The sequence below is a fragment of the Pimephales promelas genome, chromosome 7 (genome assembly GCF_988280905.1).
Source record: "Pimephales promelas chromosome 7, fPimPro1.hap1.1, whole genome shotgun sequence".
Classification (NCBI taxonomy): Eukaryota; Metazoa; Chordata; class Actinopteri; order Cypriniformes; family Leuciscidae; genus Pimephales; species Pimephales promelas.
Genome location: NC_142775.1, coordinates 22,351,768 through 22,368,779, shown reverse-complemented (window position 1 = coordinate 22,368,779; position 17,012 = coordinate 22,351,768). Strand labels below are relative to the sequence as shown.

The 17,012-nt window shown below is 35.8% G+C and overlaps 1 protein-coding gene across 8 annotated transcripts in view; it reads right to left on the bottom strand.

The window, feature by feature from the left end:
• stxbp5l (syntaxin binding protein 5L) overlaps positions 1-17,012 on the bottom strand; it is a 160,728-nt gene that overhangs the window by 91,023 nt on the left and 52,693 nt on the right. The window lies entirely within an intron of this gene.

The following is a 17,012-nucleotide window of genomic DNA, read 5'->3' as shown; positions in this document are numbered from 1 at the left end:
TGCTGGGTTGTTTTAACCCAATTTTGGGTCAAATATGGACAAACCCAAAATGTTGGGTTAAAAATGTAATGTAAAAATTTAACCCAACGGCTGGGTTAGTCCATATTTGACCCAAAGTTGGGTTAAAACAACCCAGCATTTTTTAGAGTGTATGCGGCTCAAGTATAAATGGTCTAAAGGTATATTTTTACCTACTTTTGTGTGTGTTAGTGAAAGAAATAAAGAGAGAGTGAGAGAGAGAGAGAGAGAGAGAGAGAGAGAGAGAGAGTGAATCTGTGGCACGAGTACATTAACTCATAAAGTGACATTAACAGATTAGACTCTCAAAGCAGCTCCTCACCCAGTTTTAAACAGATCTTCCTCTAGTAATGTGCTTAATGATTTATCTCAGCAGTCCACACACACACAGCAATTGAACAAGACGGTGGGAACATAAAATGTATGATGCCATTTGTCTCTTCTCTTATCTAAAAATGTGTAGCTGTGTCCGATCACTTCAAAATACTGTAAAATACAGATCATCAAAAAGGAGGGAAATGCTATCAAGACAGAAACAAGGTCAAAATCATTCAGTGTAGTTCAGACCACAGAATAGGTTTGTATAGCAAGATGAAAAGTGTGGGAAAAGACACCCATTTTTATACAAAAGATTTATTTTAAAATAAATTCTGATTTTTTGAACTTTCTCTTCATTAAATAATCTTGAAATAATCCTCAGTTTCCAAATTTATAATAATAAGAAATGTTTCTTAAGCACACATCCAGCATCTATTAGAATGATTTCAGAAGGACACTGAATACAGGAGCAATGACTGCTAAAAAAAATCAGATTTGTCATCACAGGAATATATTAAAATGTAATGATATTTCACAATATCCTGTTTGCACTGTATTTTAATAAATGCAGCATGAGATAATTCTTTGAAAAAAACAACATATTTTTAAAAAATTTCATTTACACCAAACTTTTGAACTGTAGTGTATATTTTCCACATATCTTATTACAGGCCTATATCTAAAGCACAAATATAAATGCACAGCTGTAGTTTAGTTGACAACAAACAAGCTTGCGTTCTTGTATCCTGCCTTTACATTAAATAAATGCCAACCGAATGCATAAATGTGATCTTTGTTTTCAATGCAAACACTCCCAGGCTTTTCACAATTTTCATTTCACAATACTAACTTCAACTATACAGTCTCTCTCCGAAACACCACTGTCCAGAGACAGTGTCAATATAACCAAACATACAAAATGACTGACAGGCAGAGGTGCCTCCAGGGTTTTTTGGGTAACATGCGTGGGCCATACTCAGATTTTTTTTAAAGCAGTCACAGAGAAAGGTGTGATTTCTAAGGACATCTAATCTACAGTATTTCAGTGATATCTGCCAGGAAGCAGAGACATTTTATGCATGAAGCTTTAAACAACAGGAACAGAGCAATCAAACGGTCATAGACATAGACTTCTATTGGCCTATATTATCATCCTCAGTTCAAAGGAAAAAGACAGAACGTTGTAGAACAAACCCCTACAATCACTAATAAAACATCAAGGGATTTAACACAGACAGTGGTTAGTGATGATGGACACTCAAGAAAGGACGGTTTGTTAAAGCAAGTGTTTGAGTGTATGTACGGTTAAGGAGGATTGGTCATAGGAGTAATTGTTCTGCATGCTTGATTGACTCTTAACTGCACTTAGTTAAATTGTGTTTACAAACATGGGCATTCAACCCACATGTACAGGATTTAATATGTTCAATAGTGCCTGGGGTGGACATAGAGAGCACACATATAGACCAATGCACGACTTCCCAAGATTAAACCACAAGCTATATCGACTGCACTTTGGCTTGTTATTAAGATGAACATCAACTAGCAGATAAACCACAAGCTCAAAATAGCAATAGGGCCTCTGTAGGGCCTCTAAACATTACTTTAGCGAATTTTTCCTGTGCACCAAAAAGTGTGTTTTAGCCTTATTTCTGTAGCCTTGGTTATCTTTACCCAGTGTCACAATCTAACAGTAATCAAATGAAGAAATTAGATTCAATTAAATTAAACTGTTAAAAACAATAAAAGTATTAGAGAAAAGAGGTCCACATGACTTGTGAACTATATTCGCCATCTCCTAAAGTCATGGAAAAGCTCTGTCCCACAATAAAAAAAAAAAAAAAAAATCCTCAAATCTCATTTGTGCATGTGGAGACATTTGGAGTGTTTAAATCAGTTACTAAACACACAAGATCTATTGATAATTGGCAACATTGTTATGTCAAACTTGGTATGACACACCATATTTGAAAACACATGAAAAGATACAAATGAAATTTGACTTGAATGAGAATGAGATCAATAAATGTGTTGTCATTTTCAAGATTGGCAGCCCCAGACTAACATTGACTTTTATTGTAAACAAAATACCGGAAAAAAAATCCTAATAAACTTAAAAAAAAAAAATGATATGTTGGCTTTAATTAACTTTATGTATAGGGTTCCATAAATCTTCTTTTTTTTTTTTTGTCAACAGGTTCCACATATCTGGGTTACGTTAAACAAACATAATTTGTTTACGTAACTTCAACACACTCAAAAAAATGACATGTTGGCTTTAATTAACTTTTTTATGTCAACAGGTTTTGATATGTTGGCTTTAATTAACTTTTTAATTAAGTAAGTTTACCTCATGGGTTATTGCAGCAGCGCCATTGTAGTTGATAGTGATAGTTGATAGTTGATAGTTGACATTGATAGTTTAGCCTTTTCAAAGAAGTCCAAATGATCAAATCAATCAAAAAGAAACTTCTAAGGAAAAAAACTAATTAATGTAGGCACACACAGATATCAAGAATCAGACTGTGAATCTCAACAATGGTGACAATTATAAAGCATGTTGCAATGCATTCTGGATGCCACCAATCAAAACTAATTAATGGCTCCCATCCTGCATTGCTGCATGAATAAATAATGAGCTTATGTTCAGAGGTGATCTGTTTGTCATCATTGCTAAGATTTTCTTTCTGCGAGAATTCTTGAGGTCTGTGTGTGCCTGCATACAATTGTTTTTAGAACAATTATTGTTTATTATTATTATTATTATTATTATTATTGATATGATCATTGAAAATGCTAAAAATGGTATGCTCTACAATGATAGTGCTCCTTAAATTCATAAGGTAAAATTAACTATATGAGTTCGGGTCAAATGATTGTGAAATAATGATTATGTTAAAACACAACCAAACACCATCAGATCACCTTTTATATTTGTTCATCTAGCTGTTATAACTCATGTACAGCAGCCAAACAAAATAAAGTTAATGCTGTAAGGGTCAAGAGCCTAAATAAAACACTGATCACCACAATGGTGACTTAAAATTCCGGTTTTCTCCTTCAATGATTTTGCTTGTTAACATTAGGTGTCTTGTAATGCTCAATCATCACTCAATTATTCACTTAATTATCTAATTAACTTTAACACTGCTTCAGTGCTCATTTAACATTCAGCTCAGAGTTAAATTGGGTCGCTTAAAATGACCATGAAGGCCATGATATTGAAGTTACATGAACAAATCATGTTTGTTTAACATAACCCAGTTATGTGGAACCTGTTTACATAAAAAAAGTTAATTAAAGCTAACATATATTTTTTTCATATCAAGGCTATATGTACTAAATAGAAAAGAAAGGCATATAGGTTTGGAACGTCATGAGGGTAAGTAAACGATGACTGAACTTTCTCTTTTGATTAACTACATTTATAGCTACATCCAAGGCTTTACAAGGTTCAAAATGACCACTGATGTTTTAGTGGTGAAGAGGGCACTAGATTGATGTCTACATTGTGAAACAAGGCTAAACAGAGAGATATATGATCGATGGAGGATAAAAATAAGGATGGAGCGAGTTAAGAGATGTTGAATATAAAGACTGGTGACTCAGACCCTGAAATGACGGGATGGAGGAGCAGAGGTAAAACTAACAGTATCACTGAGGCAGGAGGTGAAAGAGAGAGATGAGTCAGAAAAAGACTTCAACAGGTTTGACGTGGTGACTCAGGTTGAGAAGGAGAGAGAGATTGAACGGAAGAGTTCTATTGGTCTCCATGTCATAAAAGCCACAAACACGCACACAGGTAAGGTGATGTTTCATGACTCATTCTGGTGTATTTAGCTTTGTGCTACTTATGCACTCTCAAATCTATGGATTTCTTCATTTTGTCATCATTAATTTCTCCTTTTATATTTTCCTGAAATACATTTGTGGAAAATCAACAAAATCTTCATCCCTGCTTCATTAAAGATCCCATGAAATAAACAAGTTTTGTGGCTTTTACTCAGTCTTACATTGTGGTTAACTACATAGAATATTAAAAAGGTCAATATTATCAATTAAGGTCAATATTAAAAATGTCATTATATATATATATATATATATATATATATATATATATATATACATTTATTTATTTATTTATTTATTTATACAGTATATGGTCTTCTAAGGTCATAGGTCCGGAGCGTATCCCAGTTTATATATATATTAAAATATCTTACATACCCCTCTAAATATCTTACAGAAGTCAATTATTTATGAAAACTATTCTTTTCTTATGGTTACAGTTTTATTTTCCTTTATATAATTTTTTTTTTTTTTACTCTCTCAAAAATGCACATACCGTATACAGACTGACAAAGAAGATTTTCATTACAATTATCACACAACTGTGCTAAGGAGCCATTCACAGTGATAAAAATGAGTTGTTGAATTCCCTACAGAGCTAAAGACTCCCTCCATTGATATAAAAAGAAAATGATGTTGATGAACAACATGACAATTTACCGAGCGTTCACAGCAAGAGAAATGAGTCAGTCAAAAGGGATAGAATTATTGACAGGATAATTGCATGTAAGAGGGTTTTGCAGAGAGGGAGAGAATCTGTCTAAACTATTCTCTCTCTGGAAACATTATGAAGCTAAACATAAAAATCTATTGCTAGAGAGAAGCAAAGCACATTTCATTTGTTTTCCTTCTCTCCTTCAAACAACTCTTTCCAGTGCTGCTAATTTTAAAACATTGGCGTTAATGTAGCCATCCATGCTAATGTAGACCAAGCTGTTTTTAGTGGGTATCCCCTAGTCAAATGTGTGAATATCTGTGTGTGTGAAACAGAGAGATTTTATAACAGTCACTGTGAGTCTGATTGCATCTGGTAATATTTCACTGGTGTTTGTGTGAAGGATGCTGTCAGTCAGTGCTCAAACAATCAATCAAAACACAAACAAAAACACTGCTAAATCTGAGAATTCATAATCATGTTCCCCACTTCATACTGTAGATTTATGAAATATGAAACAAACCACGCACCACCTATAAAAAAGAAAAAATGATCAATTTGACAATACAGTGAGCAAAATGAAAAGCAGCCAGCTTTATTTCTACTGAGAAAAGGGCTCCAGTATAACCTCACATGTCTCTCCTAACGTGTTTCAGAAGAGATTTCAAAAATATCTCAAACCATGTTTAGATGTTCAGTCTGCAATCAAAGGTCAGATCTCTTAACATGAAGTCAAACATTTCTTATTAAAATTAAAATTATCCAAGACTAAATCATCTATTCACTCTCATTTTATATCCCAAAAACTCTCTATTCTTTCATGTTAACCATTGTCTGATTTATGTCGATTTTTATCACTTCTAATTAATTTTAGCAAAAATATCTGAGACCAATGTCTTTTTTATTTAAATGAACATAAATTGAGAACTCAATCTCATGAGCAATGAAAGAGCAAACTTTGACCAACAAAACAATTCTATTGATTATTTGGGATTACATGAAGGGTTAGGTTTAGGCTGTCATAAATCATTTTTATATACAGTAGGTAAAATTATGAGCCCTGTTACCGTGTGTGTGTTTGTGCCTCAGCTCAGCACTAATATAGACAGCATTGTATATTAACATACCATGATTTGGAAATGTACATTTTACTTCACACTGACTTCTCACATACGGCTGTGTGTGCATGTACACCTGCACGTCATGTTGTGTCTTTAATTAAAACGAACAAATCACCATGTTGTGTTAGCATGGCAGTACTGCAGTATTATTTGGCCTGAGTCTATCATGTAAATAGCCTACCATGGTACAAGAATATGGTATTCACTTACATTTACGCTTATCTAAAGCGACTTATATCACATTCACATTTGATCAGTTCATGCTTTCTTTAGGAACAGAAAGAACATGGCTTTGGCATTGTTAGCGACATTCTCTTCTGTTTGAGCAACAGGTGTGTCTGTGTTCCCAATTCTGCTTGTATTTGAATGCACAAGTGCATTAGACATAGTAATCTAGTAATCGGAGTCTGGCATACTGTACATCATTATCCAATCTCCTTCTATATCATTTCTTGTATCGCTGTTCCTGTCTATAAAATTAAAACAATTTAAAATATAAAAAAACAATTGTGTTTTTACTATACTAAATACATAAATAGATAGTAATTACTATCTATTTCTCCAGGTGATCAGCATAAAAAATAACTCGTACAGTACATCATACAAATAAAACTAACCCACTGGAATATAGCTCACTCAACAGTGTTTGCCTGTCCAGTCTGACATCACCACTCAAAGATAAATCAATTCAAGTAACGTACTGCAATGTTTATGTTGTGAATTGATTATTGGTGGCAGGAAATGTAAAAAAAAAAAAAAAAAAAAAAAAGAAGAAAATCAGGACTGGCCCTGTATCTCAATGTGCAAACCTCCCCCAATCATACCCAATATCTAACATACAGCATTTGCTGAGATTTTGAAATGTGCAATACATAGAAACTTTTTCCCCATAAGGCCACTGGTGCTGAGGAATTGTCAAATTCAAACTGAAAGAAGAAGGAATTACAAAACTTTGAGCTGGGCATTTTTTTTATTTTTTTTAAGTTTAAGGCCTGTTTCACACTGGATGCATAAGCAGTGCATATTTTTGAGCTCCCATTTGAACAGATTAGAGCATTCAGACTGGATGGCAGGATAAGACATTTTCTTGAGCACCAAATCAGCATATTGGAATGATTTCGGAAGGATCATGTGACACTGAAGACTGGGTTACTGGATGCTTTGGCATCACAGGAAATAATTTATAAATACATTAAAATAGAAAACAATTCCATTATATTGTAATAAATTACATATCATAATATTACTGTTTTTACTGTACTTTGATCAAATAAATGCAGCCTTGGTAAAAATCTTACCGATCCAACACTTTTGAACTATATTGTAAACCAACAAAACTTATTTAATCAACAGAATTAGACATATTGAGTACAATATTAAATTTATTTAAGTTAGAGACGGTACTGAAAAAAGGGTTACTGCAGGAGTATTTAAAAAGAGCAACAGCCATAAATATTCAACATTTGTAAATGTGTGAAACCCTCTAACGTCAGCACATCAGAGTCTATTGACCTTGTATGTAAAACATTAATACTTATGTGGATGTGGCCAGCCGACCTCCAGCAAATCCACTCTGATTAATTGATTGTGAATAAGCAATCTTTCTCACATCTTCTCCCCACTATACTGTGAATTATTCAACTCAAGGACTTTTGGTTTGGTATCCAGACTCACAGGCTCAAGGGCAGAGTGAAAATGAGGGTGTGTGGGAAGCTGTCAGCTTGATTCTTTGAATGTTTTTTCTCTTTTAATGTGAGCCTTTCATTGTGATTTGCCGGGTAAGAATAATTGTGCAGACGAGGATGTTGGCACCCTGGGCATGTCCCTCATGCCATATCCCAAGCTAAAGCTCTTTTTAAAGAACTTTCAATGAAAGGGGCAAGAGTGGTTATGATGATCTCAGTGAGCTGAGGCATTCGGCTTACGAAATGTCAGCAGGTAACATGATTTTTCTGGACCGTGTCGTCTACCGCGCATTTCTGCCGATTCGAGTTGGCAGCGTTGAGCCGGGGCCGGCGGCATCCGGGCTATCGCTTTTAATTATGATCTCTCATTAAGCTGCGCACATTCTGCCGAGCCAGAGGATCCAGGTGTTAATGCCTGCACCCAAACCTGCTCTGACAAACAAGTTCCTCCACCGCTGAAAGCCCTCTGGCTGCGCCGCACACATCTGCCAGACGGTGCGCACGAGAATGCGAGGACGCTGTAAAGAGCGTGTGAATGGAGACACGTGACCCTGACCGAGCACAGCTTATGTAGGTCTTTAATAATATAGACAATAGGAGGACACAGGTGTGCGTTACAGAACGGAGGGAGCTGGCAGCCGGTTATTGATAGAAGATCCTCCAGCTGTTCCAGTATCAGTGGGGAAAAAAGCTTTGTCTCGCCCATTTAGGACTGCTGACCCAGGGCGACACATTTGATTGGTCTGCTATTGCATTTTTGCAGGGTGACATTTTATGGTTCCTTTCACACTGAATGCTTGACAATTAGAATAAAGGGCGAGAGGCAATTTGCATACTGTGGCCCATGATGACTGCCAGTTATCTGAGATAGGCATGCTCTTCTCTATTGTTCATTTTTTTTTTTTTTGCCTTCTCTAATGCACATGATTGACAGACATACCAGGTCTATGGTGATTATGCATTACATTTTAGGCCTATTATTTGTGGATCATAATTGTGACTGTTACTAGTGGTGCCTGCTGCAGCAAGTGTCACTTTTATTATGTCTATACTTTTAACATGCTTAATGTAACTCTTCCTGTGCTACAGATATGAATAATACCTCAAAACAAGCAGTTTGTTCAGAAGAGGTGTACTAGAACTTTTTGCTTGGAAAATGGGTGAAAAAAGTCCCATGGAGTTACATTGAAGGATGGACAAGAATGTAATTATTTTTCCATCCAAATTATTACTAAGCCATCATTTGAAAGTTTGAGGTAAGTAATATCATTATTTTTTTAAATAAATGAATAGTCTAATTCAGCAAGGATGCATTAAATTGGTCAAATGTTAAATTGGTTAAATTGGTCATGACAATTTAGAGAAAAAAATTAATATTGTTACTGTTTTAACTGGAGCCTTGTTGGGGTAAAACTGTTTTTAATGGCAGGCTAGCAGTTACCATAGACTCGCGCTAGCCTAGCACTGGCAAACTATGTAACTGGAAGGACTAGATGAAAATTTTTGAAAACTCTCTCCACAATTATTTATATAAATAAATAACACTAAGGCTAACTTGGAAATGAGGCTTGTAGGGCTGTATTCAACCAAAGAAATCCTTAGTCGACCAAAGTCGAGTCCTGCTCAACGATTAGTCGACTAAAAAAAAAAAAAAAAAGTGATATTTTGATTAAACATTTTTTAAACAATTGTCATTGAGCATTTATAAAACAACAACGAAAAAACATCACAAATAAATAAAACTATAATAATAATATAATTCTTTGAAAATTAAGTGATTTTTTAACTGCAAAAAGTGAAGAGCTCTGTCCTAGGTCTATAGTACAGTCCCAATCGCGCACCTGACCACACCACACGCTGCAAAAAATATAACTGCTATCTGCCACATAATGAAAAATCCCAACAAAAGCTCTCGTTTATACAGGCTTTATATTCTTCTTTACTTTCAAAGCTATGGGTTAACTTTAGTCCTGACGATCAAGGCGTTTTAAACAACACTCAAAAAAACCCAAATAACTTAAAAACAATCCTATAATAGGCTGTACCGCGTATAGGTTTATTTTCGTTTTGTTGCATTATTTAGGCTATTTTCAAATGCGTCAAGTGTACAAATAAAAACGAAAACATTAAGAAAACACAATCTATTGAGTCAGCATGATATAGCCGTTAAAAGGCTGCTCACGTCTTTTGCGCGCTCAAGTTCGATTTTAAATGTAGGCGCGCGACTTGCGCGCTCATAATGGCAACGCGATCGCCTCCCTCCACAGTCTTGTCGTCTTTGTTTTAAAATGCAGCCAGACAAAAGATTTATATTTCCTGGACATTTTGTCGACTAAAGCCAAAACAAGCAGCGTTCTAACTGAATGAATACAGCATCCCTTACCGAGCGCGAGCAGCAGCGCAGCCAGCCACAGTTGCGGTTCCCGAGTGTATTATGTGTGTGCGCTAAACTGTGGCGCAGTTACAAAAATAGCCTAAATTAAAGCATTTTAAAGTTGGGGACAAAACATAGGCTAATTATATTTAGAATACAGTAATAAATAACTGATTATAAATGAATAAATATCAAGGAGTAAGTCATTGAAAAATTCCTTCTATTGGTAAAAAAAAAAAAAAAAAAATGCAACTGGTCGACCAATAAGAATGTCAGTCGACCACGACGGCATCGACCGATTAGTCGACTAAACGACTAAAGTTGACAGCCCTAGAGGCTTGATGTCCAAAATCTTGAACCAAAATCCCTTTAAATTTGTATCTGTGTACATCAGTTCTGTGCTCTAGCTCATCTATTTTCCCATATTACTTCTCATGTTTTGACCATCTTTTGTTTTACAGCATTTTTCGTCCTGTACTGTCTTAATTACCCTCAGGGGCAGAATGGCTTGTTCCCGTGACAACGGACAGTCAGGCAGCTGCATTGGGGTGACAAATTAAAGACCAAATCGATCACCATAATAACAGTAGAGATATAAAACCCCTTTTGTCTCTCACTCCTTCCCTCACTTCTACTTCCTTGCATTATATCTGTCCCTTGTCTGCTCCAGGCCACATATTTTTGGGAACCGGCAGTTGATGGAGCAGTAAATAGCAGTGTTTGTTCACCACGCTCAATTTAATGAGGACGAGATTAAATGAAGGCAAGATGATTGAGCTTAAGGGGACGAGCCAATGAAAGTCACGCAATGAAGAGAGATGGAAGAAATCAGCCCATTCTCACCCCCAATGCGTCACTTAACTGACGCCTTGGGAAGCATTTGGACATGCTTCAATATCTGACGCTTTAGGCGGCCTTTAGCGTCAGTTAGATGACGCCCTAGGATCGCGTGTACCCTACCCCCACCCCACACCTAAACCTAACCGCGTCCTCTAACTGACGCTTTCCTTTAGCGTCAGTTAAATGACGCCGTAGGATCGCGTCATGTAAGTGACGCTAAAGGGCGCCTAAAACGTCAAATATTGAAGCATGGTCAAAGGTGACGCCTTGGGGTGAGAATGCGTTGAAGAAATAGGGGAGGGGTTAGGGGTGTCCAAGAGTGATTAATAGCCCTTGAGCAAATTATTATTGGCTTGTCAGCCTCAATACACTAGAGCACGTTAAAATAAAACAAAATAAAACAATTCTGTTGCCCACTTTCCAAACATGTACAAAAGTCAATGAAAATATCTACACTGGAGAATAACTGTAATTGTGCCACATATTTTTTTCTGGCACAATGTGACATCCAATAGTTTCTGACTGACTTCAATTTATGTTTAATAGACTGCAGTGACCTCTTTCAATTTCCCCCCATTCATTTTCTCCATAGGCATTTAAAGAATTCTTCAATAAAAAGTGTAAAGACCTGAAACAAAATAACTTATTCTGACATAAATCACATTGCAAGATTTGATTTGAAGATTAACAAGTGTATGAAAATGAGAAAAAAAGGTCAAAAGTTCAATTGTACTGTGTATAAATATATATAAAATACACAACTAATTCCAATAAGGATGAGTAGAACACACTTGAATGAATATAATAATAACGATGTTCACTCAAATAGATGTAGACATATTCAAACAAAGTTATTTTAGAGTTTAAGAAGACTTCCTTTATTATGATTTATGGGATTGGAATGTCACTGTTGAGTTTTTTGGCTGGGATTCCAGTTTCTGTGGTAAAAGCATTTGACAGCATTGACAACATGATTGATAACAGGTTATTGTAAATCTTTTTTTTTTTTTATATATATATACAATAGTGTCACTAATCCGTTTTGTGTTTTGTGCATCCAGTTTTGTCAGTGCAGTAAATAAAAATTAAAAAACGATTTAAAAATAAAACAACGCTTCAGTGCGCCAGCGCTCTGGCAACGGTTAAGAGGTTAAGGCAATTATCTAATCAACCAATCAAATGGCAGTTGCTTCAACGCATTTTAGGGTGGTCCTGGTCAAGAAAATCTCCTGAACCCAAAACTGAATGTCAAAATTAGGAAAGAAAGGTGATTTTATTAATTTTGAGCATGGTTGTTGGTGCTAGACGAGTATTTCACAATCTGCTCAGTTACTGGGATTTTTACGCACAACCATTTCTAGGGTTTACAAAGAATGATGTGAAAAGGGAAAAATATTCAGTGTGCGGCAGTCCTGTGGGCGAAAATGCCTTGTTGATGCTAGAAGTCAGAGAAGATTGGGCTGATTGATTCAAGCTGATAGAAGAGCAACTTTGACTGAAATAAACACTCATTACAACCGAGGTATGCAGCAAAGCATTTGTGAAGCCACAACACGCACAACCTTGAGGCGGATGGGCGACAACAGCAGAAGATCCCACCGGGTACCACTTATGTCCGCTACAAATGGGAAAAAAGAGGCTACAATTTGCAAGAGTTCACCAAAATTGGATAGTTGAAGATTGGAAAAATGTTGCCTGGTCTGATAAGTCTCGATTTCTGTTGAGACATTCAGATGGTAGAGTCAGAATTTGGCATAAACAGAATGAGAACATGGATCCATCGTGCCTTGTTACCACTGTGCAGGCTGGGGGTGGTGGTGTAATGGTGTGGGGGATGTTTTCTTGGCACACTTTAGGCCCCTTAGTACCAATTGGGCATAGTTTAAATGCCACAGCCTACCTGAGCATTGTTTCTGAAAATGTCCATCCCTTTATGGCCACCATGTACCCATTCTCTGATGGCTCCTTCCAGCAGGATAATGCACCATGTCACAAAGCTCGAATCATTTCAAATTTGATTCTTGAACATGACTATTATGACAATCATACTAAAATGGCCCCCACAGTCACCAGATCTCAACCCAATAGAGCATCTTTGGGATGTGGTGGAACGGGAGCTTTGTGCCCTGGATGTGCATCCCACAAATCTCCATCAACTGTAAGATGCTATCCTATCAATATGGGCCAACAATTCTAAATAATGATTTCAGCACCTTGTTGAATCAAAGCCACATAGAATTTAGGCAGTTCTGAAGGTGGAAGGGGGTCAAACACAGTATTAGTATGGTGTTCCTAATAATACTTTAGGTGAGTATATATGCAAACATTGTTATATGTTGCATAAACATTGTTGTGTATATGCAACGGTTTGAGAGTTACACTGAAATATACATTGTGCTCTACGTATGTGAGTTGGATTGAAGTATAATAAACATTCAGATTTTTGTTTTTCAAAGATAATGTTTGTTTTATTTCTCATTTCCTTTTAGACAACTGGCATCACTATCAGAGTTTGTTAAATAGTTTGCCAGGTCTACTTGGGTAAATGGAAACTACTAAAAGAGGTTGTTCCACATTATTAAGCAAGTCAGCTTTCTCATGCAATAGGGGGAGGAAGAAATATATTTTTGAAGATGAAAAGCATTAAAATGGTGCAATGTCTTGCAAAAGCCGTGAAAACAACTAATATTTTGTGACAAATTGAAATTATCAAACTGTCAAAAGATTTGTGAGTGATATATAAAACAGTTATTTGAAGCTGCTGGTGTCTCTGGAGTATCAAGAACCTCTCCATGCAGACTGACAGTTAAAGTTTTATTTCTCCCACCTCTAACCAAAGCTCATGAAGAGAAATGTTTAAAGTGGGTTTAGAAGTAAATTTTTAAACCGTTTTATTGTCATGGTGTTTTTTGCAGCATGGGGTAGTGTCCTGCATGAAAATCCTTTCATACCTTTCCTTAAGAATCCTTTATCTGACTGAGTTGTTCTGTGCTCTTAATCCCTCACAACCTTTTGATGGACCTTTTGTAAGACATTGAACCAATTCATGCTTTGCATCTGCAGATCTTTCTTCTTCCCCATATTTCATGAGAACAGTGACCTGGCAAACTATACCAGTTATCTAAAAAGATATGAGAAATAAAACAAACAATTTCTTTGAAAAACTAAAATCTGAATGTTTATTGCACTGAAATTCTATTTCACTAGCATAATATTTGGGAACACAGTGAATAGCGACCAGCATACAGTATAGATGCAAAAGTATCACAGAATAGTCCGATGCTACACATGTGTTCTGGGGGTATACGATGGGGTTTGTTGAAAAACAAACCAAAATCAAAGAATATCCTGACCTTGGGCACTGGCCTTCTATGCACGGCTTCTTGATGTGTGCATTCGAGAGACTCCATTAGTGCCGCAGTTCACACCGACTCACCCGAAAAAGCAAACAAGTTGTGATAAATCAAGACTAATTGTTGTGCTCATGTCACCATGGCTGGAGCTGCTCAACAAAACACTTCAGAATTAGAAACGTCACTTATTGCATCGCTCCAAGTAGGGAAATTGTATTATATGGTGCGTGTTATTTAAAAATCTATAAAAATAACAATATTTCCTGTAAGTTCCTTTTCATGTGTCCATCTTTTTGACTATTTTCCTTTCTCCTCTTATTTTAGCACTTATCTTGCCGTGAGCACACCTGCGTGTCCCAGACACAGGCCTTCCGGATCACTGTCACACCATTAGCATATAATGTCAAAACTATTTCCACTATCGCTCTGTCTCACTGTCTCACAGACCTGATCATTCCAAAAGGTGATGGTTTCAGGGCATACTCACTGTGTCACTCAGTTTGGGACAGAAAAAAAAAAGGTTGCAATTAGTCTAGAGTGGGGTGCCTTCACTCCACCCTATAAAAAGGACAAAGGTAAACAAGAAAGGATGACAGGACGAGTGGGAGAAAAAAAAAACTTTTTTTTTTTTTTTTTCAAATTGCAAGTGATCAGATGAGTTCTACAGGGAGGGACATATGTGATTTGATAACGATCCTATTGGCACGACCACCGCTGGGCTCATATGATGATTGTAGATGAGGGTCAGCAGAACAGGGATGAAGCTGTGAACATAATTGAGTTTTTCACACTCCTTCTCAATTCACTCCTTATCTCTCACTGGTTCTCTCTTTGGAGCTAGTGCGAGAATCCTGCTCAAAATGAACAATTTGTTCCATCTGCTCTAAAATCAATTACTTCCCCTGTAAGCCATGTAGAAAATGGTTTCTGGGATATGCAAGAAATGCCTAACAGAAAGAGAGAAACGTGTAAACTCTAAAGAGAGAATGGATGAGTTTAGGGAAGGATAAAAAGAAAAAGAAGGGGAAAAGATTAAAAAGCATTTCATTAAGGAAGAGTTCAGCCAAAAAATAAAATCCTCTTTTCTCGCTCCAAACACATGACTTATTTTAAAGTCATTAACTTCTTGTTCAAAGAGTTGTTGAATAAATACATCATTTACATAATACTACATTGTTTAGTTGTTGTTTTTCAGTGACACGCCAGATCAGAATGCTTGCTTTGAAATAGGGTTGACTCAACAAATCTCCCACTAATTGGATCGGAATTCACCAATTCAGTCACTATTCCTACTGTCGTCTATAGAAACACTTCAGCTAATAAACACATACAAAGGGGTCAGTGCACATCTGGAGATAGAGAGATGCAATGCAAGGAGACAGACAGACTTGCTGTAAACTCAAGGAAGCATCTAAAGGAAAGGAAGCATCCAAAGAAAACAGACACGGTAACAAATGTAAAAGAATAATTTATAGCTGCCAATAGAACTATCAATGCAATTCATCTCATGATTTTGGAAGCTGAAACATAGAAGAATTGAAGAGCTCTTTTCCAAAACGCTATAAATTCATTTCAATAGTTTTCAGGAAAACTACATTTTTTACCTAGACCCACACATTTTGTGAATAATCAAATTATCCTGTTGAAATGTTTTATTGGTTCAGTCTGAACATTTTGAACAATGATTATTAAATCAAACAACAATATTGTTAATGATAAATTAAAAGTTAATTTTATTTATTTAACTATTTTTTTTCAATAGTACTAATTACACAGTATTAAATAATTATAATAATTTAATACTGTGTAATTAGTACTATTGAAAAAAATAGTATTATATCATTAATATATTTTATTATTTTATTTATTTATAATAATATCTCTTGCAATAATATTAGACCCTTTTTAAAAATGAAAAAAAAAATATGATATGTATTAAATATTGTTGCTGCAGCAATCAGCATAAATGGTGAATCTTTTTATGTAATATAAAACAAAACTTGGCATTTACTTATAATTTATAACACGAAACGTTCTTAAAAAGAGAACAGAAAAAAAGACAAATTATGATAAAAATAAAATGCTAAAATAAATTAAGAAACACACACACACACACACACACACACACACACAGTGATCTGACATTAACCAGAGGTTTTGGTGCATATGCTGTGCTCAGCTGAGCTGAACATTACGACTCTGCAAATGTTAATGTGAGATCTGCTCATATGCATACTAATAACAATGCCAAACAATACTTGAATATTCAATATATAACAACCCTCTTTTCATAAATCACTTCATTTCCTTTGTAATGATGAATGGCATTTGACAACACATAATAACACAGCAGAGCATTCATCTGCAAAATGAAAAACTTAATTTCACATAAAATGAGATCTTATTGCTTTAACCCCACAGAGGCAATATCAGAACAATCATCTGTGTCACTGCATTATTTCTGTTATGTTAAATCACTAATGAATCACTTTTTCCTGCTAGACAAGACCTTTCTCCAGTGACTCCATCTTATTGTCCTTGCTGTTTTGTTAGATGTGTGGGACATGGACTGTGTATTTGTGTTCAACTACAGACTTTAACAACATTGAATGACAAACACAGGATGAGACAGATTGTCACATTTTGACGAATGCACAATAGTAGTTGTCGGCAAGTCGTTCATCATTGTTAAAGAAATAGTTCATAATTGAGAAATGCGCGTTCTGTCATCATTTACATTTACCCTCATGTCTTTCTAAACCCATACAACAGTCTTTCTTCAATAGTCGGTACATACTG